This window comes from Penaeus monodon, chromosome 9 (assembly GCF_015228065.2).
Source record: "Penaeus monodon isolate SGIC_2016 chromosome 9, NSTDA_Pmon_1, whole genome shotgun sequence".
In the NCBI taxonomy this organism is placed as follows: Eukaryota; Metazoa; Arthropoda; class Malacostraca; order Decapoda; family Penaeidae; genus Penaeus; species Penaeus monodon.
Window position 1 is genome coordinate 12,430,123 of NC_051394.1, and position 2,500 is coordinate 12,432,622.

The 2,500-nt window shown below is 40.2% G+C and overlaps 1 pseudogene; it reads left to right on the forward strand.

Moving 5' to 3' along the window:
* Positions 1–527: 527 nt before the first annotated feature.
* Positions 528–2,500, forward strand: part of LOC119576624 — a 2,050-nt pseudogene continuing 77 nt past the window's right edge.

Sequence of the window (2,500 nt, forward strand, 5' to 3'; positions counted from 1 at the left end):
ATGGCTGCCGTTTTAAAGATCTATACGACCACAGGCCACATCATAAGTATGAGTTGTTGTACAAAGTGCTGTGAACCATGTACCTGACTTGCTCTCACGGCCCTGTGCTGTAGTTGACACCACACATATGGAGCCTGCAAAACTTAAGGAAGCTCAAATGGCGGATCCATTGTAGGCTGAAGTAATTTCGTACCTTCAGGAGGAATCTTTACCTAAGAAATGGCTACCACTAGCTCTATCAGAATTTGAATTACAGCAGGGTGTGTTGTACCACATCAGATCAGACCATTCATCAGTTAGTGGTCCCTCAGTCTCTCAGAACAATGGCACTTAAGCTTGAGCATGGGCCTCCTTTAGCTGCTCATCCTGGTGTTCACCGAACTTACCTTAATCTTAGAAATGTGTATTACTTTCTAAATATGTTGAAAAAGTCTCGATTATATGTCCAGGCTTGCGAGGCTTGCCAGCACAGCAGAGGAAACACTCAAAAAGCTGCATTATAGTCCTTATCAGCAACGAGATTCCCTATGAAGGGTGTCTCTGCCAAAATCACAGATTTGGGGCTTTCCACAAAGGGCTTTTGCTATGTTTTAAGCATAATTGATCACCACAGTCGCTTTTTACAGTTGATTCCCCTCAGGAATAAGACTTCAGCCACTGTAACAACTGCCTTTTTAGACCACTGGGTCACTCTCTTTGGCCCACCTCGATATCTACTCACAGATAATGGTCCAGAGTTCACTGCTGAACTGTTTAGAGAGGTATGGCATAATATGCAGGTTGATCATTACTTAACCATAGCATATCATCCGCAGAGCAATGGCATAATAGAGCGAACCAATCGTGTGGTGAAGACTGCTTTGACTATGCTTGCTGAGAAAGAAACCCTTCATTGGCCCAAGTGTCTCTTCACTGTGCGTCTGGGCCTCAAATCTTCCATCCATCGGTCTACGAATGAACAGCCTCTTTTCTTATTACTAGGCCGACACTCACTTTCCATTAACAAATACGAATCTAATAGAGTTTGACCATGTTAGAGCCTCTGAATTTCAAGAGAGTATGAGAAAGGCAAGAGACTTAGCAGCAGAAACGGCTAGGTGTACACAGGGAACATGGGCCAGGCATTATAACAAGGGCTCTAGAGTCGCTTTCTTTAGGGATGGGCCTCTTGGTTCCCGCTGGGTTGGGCCTTGCCGCTTTGTTAGAAAATTAGGGCCAGTAATTTTCCTGCTAGATGATACGGTGCCGCCTAACACACAACGCCGTGCTTACACTATGATTTGAAGCCTGATGTCCCTCCTTTAGAGCTCGACTTTGGACCTGACGATCCCGAGCCCGAAGATGAGCCTGTTGCCACAACATCCATATCTAAGGGGAAGACTACTCCCTGAGCAGAATTACTTCTTGGTTCTGTTCGGGTCCGTCAGACTGGCCGCCCTAGGTCGAAATTGACCAACCGGTTTGGTGACGATGCTGTTAGATTCTCAGTCGTAGGTGATATCTGAAATTGTTCTTTTAGATTTGTTTTTCTTTCATTTTTAGCTCGTTAGGCTTTTAGTTTATTCGTGTCCTTACTTATTTTTATTTTAATACTTGTCTTCCCCTTTTAGTTCATTCCATTTTACTTCGTTCCATTGCTTTGCTCTGCAAACTTTCACACTAATCTGTTTTATTATTTTATTAAGCTTAATCTCCTGGTTTTACGTTTTACATTTTATGTTTTATGATTCATGGTATTAAATTTCCTTGTATGGGATTTTATTACTTTTAGATAAGTTTACTTGCATTTGCATTTACGTATATTTTACCTATATTTTACCTCGTTTTTTACAGTCATTTTCCCCTCTATTTTGTTATCTTTATTATTATTATTATTATTATTGTTATTATTATCATTATTATTATTATTATTATTATTATTATTATTATTATTATTGTTATTATTATTATTATATATATTTTTTACTGATCTTATTGTCAATTTCTCTTTCGTTTTTATCTTTATTAGTTACTTTTAAGTGATCTTATTGAGAACTTCACTTTTATTTTTTTCTTGTTTAAAGCTCATTTAGTATCTATTTACCAATTGTTTACAGTTTTATAATATACCATGTTTTAAATTTAAATAAAAGATTTCTAATAATTAAAGAACTTCATACAGCTTTCACATACACATAGTTTTAATACAGTTAGAGCAGCCAACTAATTGCGTCATACTTTTCAGGAGCGGTCCCCATGATGCTTTGCCCGGGCGTCAAGGTCGTGCTCGCCGGCCGAGAGAGGAGCAGCTTCCCTCTGACGACACGATGCCAAGATCTACCCGGATGGACGATGCCGAACTTGATCATGTCTAGGAACGATACCTCGAAGGATTTGCCCCTCTCCACGGCCGCCTTCGCACTTCTGGCCGGGGAGGACTGTAAGCTGAGGAGCCCGTCTCCATGCAACATTGCAGCATTTAACCACAAACGTTATGCATACCCATAAGACTTAATGAGCT